Genomic DNA, 13,690 nt, shown 5'->3' with positions numbered 1-13,690 from the left:
AGGTCTTTGCCATCCTACTTCTTGCCTATGGTTACTGTGTAGTCAGGCTATCTCTCTCTCTTTCATAGAACCCTTTGCCAGCTATGTAAGCGCTGGATATATTTGTGTCACAGGTTTATGAAATCTGAGGATACCATCATAAGCTTCTACAGTATTTTGCCATCATGAATCACCCATAATTATTCTTTCACTGACCAGAAAAAAGTGATGGCAATTTTTCATGTATGCCTAGTAAAACTTTCAGTAGTTGTAATCCTTTCATTTGTGTGTGTATGTGTGTGGGCTCAGTTGTGTCTGAATCTTTGCAACCCCATGGACTGTAGCCCTCCAGGCTCTTCTGTCCATGGGATTTTCCAAGCAAGAATACTGGAGTGGGTCGCCATTTCCTCCTCCAGGGGATCTTCCTCACCCAGGGATTGAACCCATGCCTCTTGAGTCTCCTGCATTGGCAAGTGAATTCTTTACCACTGTGCCCCTTGATTTAAATGTGTCCTTTCATTTAAATAACGTGGTGTGGTTTCCCCAGCAGCTGCAGGGTCCCTGTGAATATCGTATGAATGAGGTGAGGGTACAGGAAAGTAAAATAGTGCTCAGAAGCTAAAAGCCTTTTCCAGGCACAGCCAGAGGGGACAGGAGAGGCCAAGTCACTGTGAGGAACCGTGGCTTTGCCAACAGGTCCAGATGTTCTCTGAGTGGGAAGGGGTCTTGGAGGGTCATCTGGATCAGGACCAGGGAACACTCAGTAATTTTGGTGCCTGTTCAAATTCCCTGTGTGATATGCCCAAAGGAAGAGAAGGACAGTGAGGGGTATCAGCCACTAACAATGTGAATTCTCTCATCTATGACTTTATCTCTTGTTTTTAAATTTCCCCAGAGCAGAGTGGGTGACAAGGTGGTTGTCAGGACACAATGGTTGAATGAAGTTCATGGTGGGGCGTGGAGGTGGGGAGATGTCCTAGGACCCACTCTGGGTTGACCCAGTCTTCAGCCCACGGTCAACAACCCCAAGAGAGCATGAGAGGGCATCGCTAGCTGCCACTTGGATGCATTCCTGGGCTCAGTGATTCTTCACTATGTCTAGCTCACTTTTAATAACTGAGTCCTCGTGCATAAATCCAGCTTCATGCAAGCATGCCTCTGACCTGGTGCCCTGGCAGAGGAGTGTCTGGATAACCTTCCCTCCCTAAGGGAGTTGGAGCTGGGTTTTCCTGCCTTGAGGTCAGCAGGCTCAGTGTGGGGGACTTTAATCTTCTTGCCTGGTTCCCTTCCCTGCTGTCGCAGCGGACAGCCCAATTTCACCCCATCTCCAGACTCCCTTCTTCCCTATATCCTGGAGGGAGACAGCTCAATTCCCTTTTCTCTCTACCAGCCCCGCTTGGGAAATGAAATATTGGATTATAGCAGAGGTTCTCAAATAGAAAAGTGCTTGAAAATTGCCAGGAAGTTATTTAAAATCCAGACTTGTCTTCTGTATGCTGTATCTCTGGGCCCGAGCTGGGTCAGAAGCCCCATTTCCAGGGCTGAGCCTCAAGTGCATAGAGTACTGAATTTCCACCAAGAAGTTACATCTGCAGTGGCTCTGGCCAGTCACACTGGGAGGCGAGGAGAGGTGTAGACAGTAGAGAATCTGGGTCTTCACAGTCCTGGGGATGGAAGCAGGGCCCCTGGAGAAGGTCCCACCACCCATGAGCCACTTCTGCTTGCTCATTGTCTGGAGGCAAGGAAGTTCCCTTCCTATTCCACGGGGTCCTCAACAAAATGAATTGCACATAGAAGATGCCCAACAAACATCCTGAATGAATAAACGATTCATATTTTGAAATTAAATTCACGATGGTGGGCTGGTTGCTTATTTGTAACCAAGTATTTTGAGAGTTAATGTTTATGCTAAGTGTTAACATTTCTGTAGGCACTGTATCTGTGATTTGTGCTAATCATGTTGAGGGAGTATTGGGTGGATATAGTAAAGAAGTTCTTGAACATCTTTGTGGAGCCTGAAAATCCAGATGTTGGCTGAGATACATCAGTATTTCCTTGATGCATTTTCAGCACCTTCGGGGTTTTGAAGGCAAGGCAAAAGAACTTGGTTTTGAAGGTTTGGATAACATTTTCAAGTATTGGAACATCTCATCTCTTCTAAATACCAGTGTAACATCGTGTTCTCTCCGGCCTCAGACTTACTTTCTGTTTCTTAAACGTGTGTCTCTGTATCTAAGAATCTCTGTGCTTTACCACGAATGCAGAACAGGGACCACTCCGCAGAAGTTGTGAAGTGTGCCTCTGCCTTGGGAGACCCGGTCTGAGGCAGTGTGACCAGCCCAGCAGGCCCTCAGAAGGCCTGGGGAGAGCCCTGCAGGGTGGTCTCCCAGAATGCCAGCTGTTATCAATCAGGAAACTGGACGGATGTGGGGCCAAGTCAGGCTGGGGACTTGGGTTGTGTTTCTTCGTGTTGCGGCCGCAGGCCTGTTCACCTGTTTTCTTTGTTTCAGCCAAACCCTATTGCAGAGGGCAGTGCCCGGGGCCCTTTGCAGACTGATGGAGGGCAGTCATCTATCTGCTGGTGTTGTTTGGGATGGTCCCCCTGCCTCTCTCTTTGCCTGGCCATTTCTCATAACTCGTCAGCCAGAACCTGACTGGCCCAGGAAGAACACTTCTCCCCTCCAGGCCAAGCTCTGTCCTCTTACTTATGAAAATTAATCAAACCTACAGATGCAGTTTTGCCTTTTACCCAAGTCCAAGTACTTAATTTTCTCAGCTTGAAGCTGCAGAGGGAATTCCCAGGCAAATTTTATCAGGGTTGCTTTGCATTGAGGTGCCTGTGTGGCTTTGAGCAAGATATCTTTTTCCATCTTCCTAATTTTATTCCCCTACGTGGTAGGGCTAGGACAGAAATTGTCCCCGGATGGTGTTCCCCCAGAGTACCATTTACTTTTACTGGTCACCTCCGTCCATATTATAAGGGGAAACTGACCCTGTGATGAGAAATCAGCCACCTTTAATGTGCTAAGTGCTGTTGAAATGTTCTCCACAGGAAGTAGAAAGGGCTGAACCCTCAGTCAGGGGCAGCACCTGCAGTGGCCATGGTTTGATGGGTCTTAAGAAAAGCCTTGAAGCGCAGGTCAGGGCTGGTGATGACCACGGCAGATGGGGTTTTTAAAAAAGAACTTAGAAAAGAATAGACACGTATATATGTATAACTGATTTACTTTGCTGCATACCTGAAACTAATATAATATTGTTCATCAACAATACTAAAATAAACAATAAAAATTTTTTTAAATATGAGGGAAAAAAGAAAAAAGTATACAAATAAGCAAATGATTATTTTGTAGCTGAAGTTTTTAGCATTAAAATATTGGGATTTTTATGGAATCTATGATTAAGATAGACATTATGATCAATAAAAATATTCCACACTCTAAAAAATAAAATTAATTTTTTTCTAAAAGTATAAAGACATAGGCTACCTCTTCTAGTTCCACACCAAGTTTAAAAGCACTAAAATGAACACAGATTTAGAAAACAAGAATAATACATTTAAGTACATGATCTTATGTTGCTGTTGTTTATGCATAAGTCATATCTCCCTCTTGAGATCCCATGGACGGTAACCCACCAGGCTCCTCTCTCCATGTGATTTCCTAGGCAAGAATATTAGAATGGGTTGCCATTTCCTACTCCAGGGGATCTTCCTGACCCAGGGATCGAGCCTGAGTCTGCCGCATTGCATGCGGATTCTTTACCACTGAGCTACCAGCAAATCCCTTATACCAAGGCATCATTGTGTTTCTGCCCACAAAGTGGAGGCTCTTTGGGGCAAGTGGGAGAGAGTGAAGGAAAGTCACATATAGCCGATCCTCATTATTCATGGATTCCATTTTTACAACTTCACCTTCTTGCTGAAATAGATTTGCAACCCCCACGTCAATACTCACCTTGCTTTTGTGGTCATTCGTCTATATGCACAAGACAGTGAAAAATGTGAGTCACTCAAGTCGTGCCCAGCTGAGGCTGAATGAAGGGTCACTTTGTCTTCTTGTCTCAGCTCATCCTGCAAACAAGTATCCTTTCCATGGTCTCTTTAGTGTCATGTTTTTTGTATATTTTTGTGTGTTTTTGTTGTTGTTGTTGTTCAAAAGGGCCCCAAGCATAGTGCTGAAGTCCTGTCTGGTGTTTCTAAGGGCAAGAAGGCTGTGAAGTGACTTATGGAGAAAACACATACTAGATAAGCTTCCCTCAGGCATAAATTATAGTGTTGTTGGCCATGAGTGAGCTGTTGATGTCAATGATATATATGAAATAAGTTTCTTTAAACAGGAACACACATAAAACAAAATTATATATTGATCTGTTGACAAAAATATTGTGCATCAGAGGCTCAAAAGAACCCAACCCAATCTTTCTCTACAAGCAATAGTTCAGCATTTGAAAATTCATTGTTCACAGCACCTATATAGAAGACATATATGCACGCTAAGTTGCTTCAGTTGTGTCCGACTCTGCATCTCTATGGACTGTAGCCTGCCAGTCTCCTCTGTCCATGGGATTCTCCAGGCAAGAATACCGGAGTGGGTTGCCATTCCCTTCTCCAGAGGATCTTCCCAACCCAGGGATCGAACTCACGTCTCTTATGTTTCCTGCATTGGTAGGCAGGTTCTTTACCACTAGCATCACCATAGAACATAACTAGGCACAAATAGTGACAGCCAACTATGGTTTGTTTCATGCGTTGGATGAAAAGAGAATAGAGCCAAGGGTAGCAATATTGACTTGATAGAGGAGGAAGAAGGGAAGGAAAGGATGCTATGGAAGTGGGTGAATTACAGTGTTGTCAGAGACAGTAACTTACTCTGAACTTTGGGATCTGCCTCTGATCCCAGTTTCCAGGCTTGGATACCAAGGCCTTTGCAGGGCTTGGGCTCAGTGCCTCTGATGGTCTTCAGTGTGTAGAAGTGGGGATAGAGGAAGACAGACTGAGGTGGCAGTTCCTAGGGGCACTCACAAGGTATGTGTACCTCAGTTCCCTTCCTCCTGACCTTAGGGGTTCATCTCTTCTGTCCTCAATACCCACAAGTTTTATTCTGACTCTACCAGAACCTAGCCTCTAGGTACTTCCCTCACTCAGTCCAAGATCTGTGGGCCTTGTTTGTCAACAAGTCATTCAAATATTTATGAAGCAGCTTTATTCCTCTCATCTGACCCTATTCCACGTGCTGTATTAGTTATCTGTTGTTCCACAACAGATTTCCCTCAGCTTAGTAGCTTAAAACAACAATAATCATGTAGTATCCCTCACAGTGTCTGTGGATCAGGTTTTGAGGTGGCCTGGCCTGGCTCACGGTCTCCTGTGAGGCTGCAGTCACAAGTGCTGCATTGTCTGAAAGCCCATCGGGGCCTGTAGGACCCTCTTCTGAGGTGGTTTTCCTCCTGGCAAGTCCACACTGGCTGTTGGCTGGAGGCCTCAGTTCCCCCAAGAGCTGCTTGAGCTCCTCATGACTTGGTATCTGGCTTCCCTGGTGGCTCAGATGGTAAAGAATCTGTGTGGGTTCAATCCCTGGGTCAGGAAGATCCCCTAGAGGAAGGAGTAGCAACCCACTCAAATATTTTTGCCTGGAGAATTCCATGGACAGAGGAGCCTGGCAGGCTCTAGTCCATGGGGTTCCAAAGAGTCAGACACGACTGAGAGACTAACACTTTCACTTTTTTTCCCCAGGGTGAGTGATCCAGAGACAGGGGGAAATTGTAAAGGCCTTTATATACTAGCCTCAGGCATTACACTTTATCACTGTGCAGTCAGCCCTCAGTCAGGATGGGAGGGCTGGAAAGGATCTGTGGAGCCATCCTGGAGACTGGCTGCCATGTATACATTCTAATTCTCCACCAAGCTTTGAAGGGTGGAGGCCCATTTTTAGGGGTGCCTCTGAGAGTCCCTTGGACTGCAAGGAGATCCAACCAGTCCATCCTAAAGGAGATCAGTCCTGGGTGTTCATTGGAAGGACTGGTGTTGAAGCTGAAACTCCAATACTTTGGCCACCTGATGCGAAGAGCTGACTCATTGGAAAAGACCCTGATGCTGGGAAAGATTGAGGGCAGGAGGAGAAGGGGACAACAGAGGATGAGATGGCTGGATGGCATCACCGACTCAATGGACATGGGTTTGGGTGGACTCAGGGAGTTGGTGATGGACAGGGAGGCCTGGTGTGCTGCAGTTCATGGGATCGCAAAGAGTCGGACACGACTGAGCAACTGAACTGAACTGAACTGTTCTAGACAGGGCTTCCCTGGTGCCTCAGATGGTAAAGAATCTGCTTGCAATGTGGGAGACTCAGATTTGATCCCTGGGTTGGAAACATTCCTGGAGAAGGGCAAGCAAACCCACTCCAGTATTCTCGTATGGAGAATTCCATGGACAAGGGAGCCTGGTGGGCTACAGTTCATGGGGTCACAAAGAGTGAGACACAACTGAGTGACTAACATTTTCTGTTCTAGGCAGCAGGAAACAATATAGTAAACACATTGATCCTTATGAAGTATCTATTCTAATGGCTTTCAAGATGCAAACAAGAAAAAAATAGAAGGATTTAAAAGGGGGCGTGCAGATCCCAGCCCTCCTTTCTCATGCTGAATTCATTCTGGTTGCTCTCTGCTAGGGACAAAATTTCCTTCCACCTGAGTCATGGGTTCCAAACAGCTTTAGTAGCTGCTATCCTGGGTGTGAGCAGCTGTACCTAATCTTGCATTCAGGCTGCCCCCAGAAGCATGACTTTTTCTTTTAATTTTGCTAATCTTATCTGAGACATTAAGCATGGGCTATTCCTCTTAATCTACGAAACTGCTGTATGATAAGCTAGAACTACACAAGTGATATTTTCCAAGCTAAATGCATTGTAAAGGGCAAAGGTTGTGCAGGCAGCCTTGGCCCTGGGACTGGGGAAAATGGACTTTGAGAGGCTAGTTGGAAGGGAAGATTGTAACATGTCAGAAGTGCAGAAGAACACAGTGCTGTTTAAATGAAACAAGGAAGTCATGAGGATGCTTGCCGGATTCAAGAGGTTCATCGTCTGTCCCAGGAATTCGTTTTGGTAGGCTCAAGGGGGGCTGCTGATGGGGCTCCTTGGGTGAGGCAGCCGGAATCAAAGCCCAGTGATGAAACAGGCTCTATTCTAGAGATAACTCCTCCAAGGGCTTTGAATGCAGGATGAAGCCTTACCTGATTAGGCAGGATTTAAAGTAAGAAGTTATTGTTTGTGGTTCAATTCGAGCTTCCATCATCCTTGTGTGAGAATGTCTTTTGGGGGTAGTGTGCGCACATGCATATACACACAGATACGCACTCACATACACACACTCCTTTCAAGTGTGGGCTGACCATACCTCCCCCTTTACCATCCTACCACGAACCATTCCTTTTGTTTTTTATTCAGAGCCTCCGTTCATGAAGTCCCAGTTGCCATGGGCAGCCCCCCACTATCCATTGTGACTGTAGTGGGTTATGGTGACTTTGGTGCTACTGCCACCACTTTCATAGGTGCAGAACTGTGGCTCTGGTGTGTCTGGGAATCAGGAACTGGGATGCGATGCCAGCCTGTATGGCGCTCAGGCTCTACTCTGCACCCCTAACTCTGCTGCCTTTGGAGTCAAGGGCTCTGTTCCTTTCCACCCCTCCCTGTCCTGTGCTCAGAGTGATCACGGTAATAAATGAGAGAGCGGGATGTTCATTTATCTAATTTATTGGTGAAGATGCTCTAGCAATGGAAGGAAAATACAGATTTGTGGGCAGACCTAATGATGAACACAATGACTTCCAGTCAGGGGACATTTGGGGACTGTGTCCAGGGAACTCTTGGCAGTGTCTAGAGATGGTTTTCATGATTGGGGAATGGGGGGAAGCTGTTGGCATTACTGGTGGAGGCCAGGATTGCTGCTACGCGGCCTATCATTGATAAGAAGCCCCAGAGCAGAGAATGATCTGGCCCAGATGTCAAGTGTATGAGGTTGAGAAGCATGGTGCTGATGTGATGAGAGGTGACAGATGGAAATGGGTGATAGCAATCAAAAGAGTGTGAGTTGGGCACACGCAGCTTTCTCAGTATGTAAATAGAGGTTGGAGGACGTGCTTTGGTCACATGCGATATGGCAGCTTTTCACCTGCCAGTAGCCCAGTATGGATACCAGGAGCTGAGGCCAGCCAGGGCCACGTCTATGGGCCACTGACAGCAGCTCCAGAGGGACCTATGCATTTGTGCGTTTAGATCTCAGCAGTGGTGACACAAAGCTAGCTACACCATTAAGAGGGTCTTGGGCAAAATGGAAGTGTGTGGATCTTGAAAGAGGTTGGACACGTGTTCTCCAAGGTTCTCTCACTCTGGCACCATGCTCTCCACCTGGGCAGAGCAGCAGCTGCACAGTGAGAGTTCATATTACTCAAGCAGCGTGTATTCACTGTGGAAACTCTAAAAAGGCGTGATCAGCACATTTCCATTTATCAGGTATTTTGTGAGCACCTGGGAAGCCCCTAAGTGTTTGGGATGCAGGTCAACTGTTGGGGTTGCTGGTCAATTTGTAGACCTCGGGGCTTACATTATACATGGGCCTGCTTGTGGTGAATGGATTCAGGAAATAAACCTTTTCAGGAGATGAAGATAAAGGGGGGTCATGAAGCCACCTTAGACTCGGCCATCAGCATCACCCCTCTGAGGAGGTGTCATGAGCTGAGACCACAGGCTTGAGAAGGAGGAAACCAGCCAGTGGTGGGAGGGGGTGGAGGGTGCAGGGCGAAAGTGCCCTGGCCAGGACAGGAAGAAGGTTGGCGTGGCTGGATGTGGTGAGCACGGGTAAGATGGGCAAATGGGCAAGAGGAGAAGGGGGCTTGGGCCAAATCAAGTAGGCTTTGAAGGTCAGGGGAGGAGGGTTTGGGATGTGTCTGAGAGAGAGTGATGCTTCTGCCTGCTGTGTGTGGGAGGTGGGGATGGACCAGGAGGAGGGTCAGGCGGAAGGGGGAACTAATGAGGTAAGACTTCCATTCACATGAGTGAGAGCTGATGAACACTCCACCCAGGGAATGTCAAGGGAAACAAAGAGAAGCCATGACTTTGGGATACCTTTTAGAGGAAAACTGATGAGAGCTTCCTGGAGATCAGCTGGTCCAACTTCCTTCAAGAGTCCCCAGCCCTTGATGGAGCCCCTTTGGTCTTTGAATGAAGCTCACTGTTTCCCAAGGGGACACATTACTGGGTGGGCTGGACCCATCTGAAAGAAAATATGTTCTTTTTCTTAATTAATTTTTACTGAAGTGTAGTTGATTTACAATGTTGTGTTAGTTTCTACCATACAGCAGAGTGAATCAACTATATGTATACATGTATCTCTTCTTTTTTGGATTTCCTCCCCATTTAGGTCACCACAGAACATTGAGTAGAGTTCCCTAAGCTATACAGTAGGTTATCGTTACTTGTCTATTTTATACATTGTGGCAAATATATGTTAATCTCAATCTCCCAGTTCATCTTGCCTTCTCTTTTCTCCTTTGTATCCATATGTTTGTTCTCTGTATCTGTGTCTCTTTCTGCTTTGCAAATAAGATCATCTAGTTAGCAGATTGGGCTTCCCAGGTGGCTCAGTGGTAAAGAATCTGCCAAAGCAGGAGATGCAGGTTCTATCCCTGGGTTGGGAAGATCCCTGGATGACGGCATGGCAACCCACTCTAGTATTCTTACCTGGAGAATCCCATGGACAGAGGAGACTGGCAGGGTACAGTCCATGGGATTTCAAAAGAGCTGGACATGATTTAGCAACTAAACAGCAGCAACAAGTGAGTGGATTAATCATGCATGATGAGTGAAAGGGAGGGATCCTGAAAGTCTTTAGGGTCTTGTCCTAAGCAACTGGTTAGAGTTAATGTCATTTCCTCAATTAAGAGGGGCTCAGGGAGACCATACATGAGCAATTGAAAGCCCATTTTGGGCACCTGAAGGTTGAGTTGCCTTTTAGATTTTCAGATGGAAGCATCAGATAAGCAGCATTTAGTTCAGAAGCTCAGCCAGGAGAGGTGGATGTGGGATCCATGGGCACATGGGGGCCATGTGCAGGGAGAAGACACAGATGACGACCCCACACTGGGCTGCAGAGTAAGCGAAGGAAGGAGCCATGGATGGGGGAGGAGCTGGCCAAGCAGAGGGACTGACCACTAAAGTGTGGGTGCTGGGCAGCATCCACTGCTAACAGGAGATAAGGCAGGACAGGGCTCTTGGAGAGACCTTGAGTTTGGCCATGTAAAGATTGATGATGCTGGTGAGAGCAGATTCATGGAGTAAAGGCCAGGCAGAGGATGGTAGGCAGAAGAGGATGGGGCAGAGCGGACGCTTTGACAGAAAATACAAAAGAGGCCAGTAAAACCAGCCACAGCCTTTCCTCCATACCCACCGTCCCCTCAGACCTTCTCTCTCCTCTCTCACTCTCTAGCTGTATATTATTATATACTTTCGTACATACAACCTTTTAAAAGCAAAACTGGATTACTCTGGACACATTATTTTGAAAGCTGCCTTCGCTTAACCATACAGTTACCAAGCCCGAGATCGCCACACCACAGGCCAATAAGTTAAGCTCAAGGTGTGGGGACAAGGAATAGCAGCTTTATTCAGACTGAGAAGATGGTGGAGTAATGTCCCCATCTTGCCGGGGTTTGGATGCTAGTTTCTTTTCTAGAGCAAAGCGGGGAGGTGAGAAGATAAAAAGAAGTTGGCGCTAAGTTGTTGCAAATATTTCCTGGTTCCGATCAGACTCTGCAGGGGATGTGCTAATTTCTTCTTTCCTGCAGTCATTCACAGGTTGACCAGGTCAGGATATTTCCTGTGAGCTAACCAGAGATATTTTAGCTTAATGCTCAGGCATGGGAGGTAGGGTTCCCAGAGGTGGGTTATTATGTGTACTTTAAGCTTTCGGGCTTCCCTTGTGGCTCAGCTGGTAAAGAATCTGCCTGCAATGAGGGAGACCTGGGTTCAGTCCCTGGGTTGGGAAGATCCCCTGGAGAAGGGAACGGCTACCCACTCAAGTATTCTAGCCTGGAGAATTCCATGGACTGTATAGTCCATGGGGTCAAAAAGAGTCAGACGCAACTTTCACTTAAGCTATAGGCAGCATCCTTTTAGAGACTGCTCAAAGCCAAAGCAATAGAAATACAAAGGTTAAAGAGAAATAGATCCAATATGGAGTCAGACTTGTTCTTCCCATTATAATACCTGAGGCTTCCCTAGTTGCTCAGCAGTAAAGAATCCACCTGCCAATGCAGGAGACACGGGTTTGATCCCTGGGTTGGGAAGATCCCTTGGGGAAGGAAATGGCAACTCACTCCAGTATTTTTGCTTGGGAACTCCCATAGGCAGAGGAACCTGGTGGGCTACAATCCATGGGGTCACAAAGAGTCAAACATGACTTAGCAACTAAACAACAACAACATCACAATGCCTATTAGTCAACAAATAGTTTGGCCATATGCTATATACCAGGAGCTGTTTCAGGCATCAGGACAGGGGAGTGAACAAAATCTTTCTCTTCTCACCTCCCAGAGCTGGCACTCTGGTGGGAGGACCAAGACAAGAATCTGTCTCCAATAGCAAATTACCACATATTAAAAGGTTGTCACCCATGGAGATGTGCTTTGGAGAGCAGACTAAGCTGGGAAGAGGAATGGGCTACCCCAGGAATCACAAAACATTATTTCATGTTATAAAACATTTTCTTAGTGTGAAATTCACCTTGAACCTGTGTCATAAAAAGGCCACAGAAGAGCCAGTGATGCTGCAGTGTTTTTTGGTTTTGCTTTTAAGTTGAAGTGTAGCTGATTTATAATGTCATATTAACTTCAGGTATACAGCAAAGTGATTCAGCTATACTTATATACACATTCTTTTTCATCTCCTTTTTCATTATAGTTTACTACAGGACAATGAATATAGTTCCCTGTTCTATACAGTAGGGCCTTGTTTATCCATTTTACTCAGAATAGTTTGCATCTGCTAGTTTCAAACTCCCAATCCAACCCTCCCCAATGCTGCAATGTTTTGAGGCTCTCATCTGGTGATAGCATGAAGCCTCACCTTACTCAAGAGCTACCTGTGCAGGTATGCACCAGCCGAGGTGCTGGGGGTGTTTGGGAGGAGTTGAAGGGCCTGGTCCATGGAGACCAATGGCCTTTTTTGTTTCTCAATTTTTGAACTTTAGAATAAAGTGATTTGACACATGGCAAAAAATAACTGGGAAAGTTGAAATGGACAAAAAACAGGTAGCAAGTTCTAGGCACTGTCGAGGAGAATATCACCCTTGTTATTTAGTCACTCACTTGTATTTGACTCTTTGTGGCCCCATGGGCTGTAGCCTGCCGGGCTCCTCTGTCCATGGAATTTCCCAGGCAAGAAGACTGGAATTGGTTGCCATTTCCTCCTTCAAGGGGATCTTCCTGACCCTGGGAGAGGATCAGGTCCCTGCATCTCTTGCATCTTCTGCATTGGAAGACGGATTCTTTACCACTGCACCACCTGGGAAGCCCCAGGTGGAATATTATCTTATTATCCTGGAAAGGATATTATCCTAGTGGGTGTTAAACAGAGTTTGAGCTACAGATTTCCCCTGAGGTCCATGGAAATGGAAGATTTAAGCAGTGCCTGTGAGCGAGTGCAGGCAGAGAGGGGAGCATCACCACGGGGAAGTTGCTGTCTGTACTGGTTTAGCAAAGTGAGCGAGAGCTACTGTCTGAGGAGCAGGGTGGGGATGCAGCTTCTGGGCCCAGTGGCTACAGCAGAGGTGACCGTCACCCATCACCACAGCCTGTGTTACAGAGAAAGTGTCAGGTGGGTGCTGGTGGGAGCTGTCTGAAGAAGGCATAAGAAGAGCATCACAGATGTTGTTCACCCCCCAAATTAAATAACCCAAGAATCTTCCTTAAGCTGTCCTTGCAATAAACCATCTCTACCGTCAAAACCACCACCAAGAGCAACGGCCCGATGCATCTTTGTCAGGCCTTCGCCCAGTGTCACCTCCAGCACAGGAAATCACACCATCAGAAAAGGGCTACTTGGCCAGGCACTGCTCACACTGAGGTCAGCCAGGCTTTGCTCTCCCAGGGAAGCCAGAGAGGTGCCACCTGCTTGGGGGTGAACCTGCCATGCTGCATCAGAGCCATTCAGGAGCCTCCCGCTTGGGGCCTGGAGGATGGGCCTGGCAGGCTCCCTCTCTGCCTGTCTCCTGTCTTGTCACGTTGATTCACTTCAATGTGGGATTCACAGCACAGGGGCAGCACCAATGTAAATATTAGTGGCAAACTGATGAATTTTAAAAGTGACAGTGGTTAAAGGTTTATAAATTACAAATATTTATTAACACTTAACAGTATTTTTTTTTGAAGACTTACAGTTTTTGTTGAGCCTAATGGTGGGTGGCAGCTCTGTAAAAAGTCCCAAGAAGTAGGAACGGCCGAGAGTGAGGGTGCATCTGAGGCAGGTGTGCAAGTTGGTGTGTGCCCCAAGCAGAGAGAGTGTATGAGCCAGGAAACAGGAGGCGGCAGCCATGGCCTGTGGACTGAGCCTGCTAGGAATGAGGCTGACTGGGAGAGAGGGATGGGGTGAGCTGTAGGGAACTGTGTGGGTATGAGACAGATGAAGCAGGAATAAGAGGGGAGAGGAGGGAAGGGGAG

The 13,690-nt window shown here is 46.8% G+C and overlaps 1 protein-coding gene across 4 annotated transcripts in view; it reads left to right on the top strand.

Moving 5' to 3' along the window:
• Window positions 1-13,690, top strand: part of SYK (spleen associated tyrosine kinase) — a 106,387-nt gene that overhangs the window by 30,661 nt on the left and 62,036 nt on the right. The window lies entirely within an intron of this gene.

This window comes from Giraffa tippelskirchi, chromosome 1 (genome assembly GCF_054371585.1).
Source record: "Giraffa tippelskirchi isolate mGirTip1 chromosome 1, T2T-mGirTip1v1.2.pri, whole genome shotgun sequence".
Taxonomy (NCBI): domain Eukaryota; kingdom Metazoa; phylum Chordata; class Mammalia; order Artiodactyla; family Giraffidae; genus Giraffa; species Giraffa tippelskirchi.
This window is presented reverse-complemented; position numbering and strand designations above follow the sequence as displayed.